At 48.5% G+C, this 765-nt stretch overlaps 1 non-coding gene across 1 annotated transcript; it reads right to left on the bottom strand.

Moving 5' to 3' along the window:
* Positions 1–266: 266 nt before the first annotated feature.
* LOC147902375 (U2 spliceosomal RNA) lies at positions 267–462 on the bottom strand. Its single transcript, XR_015540937.1, has one exon. It is a non-coding gene; the product is annotated as a U2 spliceosomal RNA (small nuclear RNA).
* Between the last annotated feature and the right edge of the window lie 303 nt (positions 463–765).

Here is a 765-nt window from a genome sequence, read left to right as displayed (position 1 = left end):
TATCCCTTTTGCTTGGCTATCAGCATAGCCCCATCTGCTGAATGGAACTAGAATCGACTGCCCTTCCTTGCTTCCACTGTGACAAAACAAGATTTAACAGATGCCTATGCTGTGATATAGATATACGATACTTATATTTCCAGATTTGGGCTCTGCGCAAAACCTCGCCAAGCGGACTTGGCAACTTCGAAGAAAGCGTCCTTGACGTTGACAGACTCCTTATTGGGAATTTCGATTGGACTCCCCCCCCTCGGAGGGGGAGGGAGAAGGGGTGCGCCAGGCCTCTTACGTAGTGCAAGACAGAGGCGACGCGCGCAGTCCCAGGCAGCAAGCTGCCGGATGGGACTGCCCCCAGAAAGAAATTAGGTTAATATCATGTGACCCGGTGGGTCACGTATCAGATATTAAACTGATAAGAACAGATACTACACTCGATCTTAGCCTAAAGGCCGAGAAAGGTATGAGAAGCACTCAGGCGCAGGCTGCCTTAAGACTGCCCTCCCCTCACCCCCTTTTGCATTGCTGCGTATGGGATTTTGTCATCGTCCCATGCCACATGTCCACCATCTATTGCATGCATCCCCTTTCCTTACCAACCACTCTACGATTAACAATGGGTATGTATTCTCAATCTAGTGAAGGCATCTCTTCTTTGGATGCCTTATCTTAAGGTTCATTTGTGTGGTCTAGTAGCCTTCTACACCCGATACATTTAATCGCTAGTTTGGAAGCATGGAACTTGCACGTCCTACATCTTCCAAGACA

Source organism: Dipteris shenzhenensis, chromosome 4 (genome assembly GCF_047967505.1).
Source record: "Dipteris shenzhenensis isolate YYH24624 ecotype China chromosome 4, Dip_SZ_1.0, whole genome shotgun sequence".
Classification (NCBI taxonomy): domain Eukaryota; kingdom Viridiplantae; phylum Streptophyta; class Polypodiopsida; order Gleicheniales; family Dipteridaceae; genus Dipteris; species Dipteris shenzhenensis.
The sequence above is the reverse complement of the archived record's forward strand: the minus strand, read 5'-3'. Positions and strand labels throughout refer to the sequence as shown.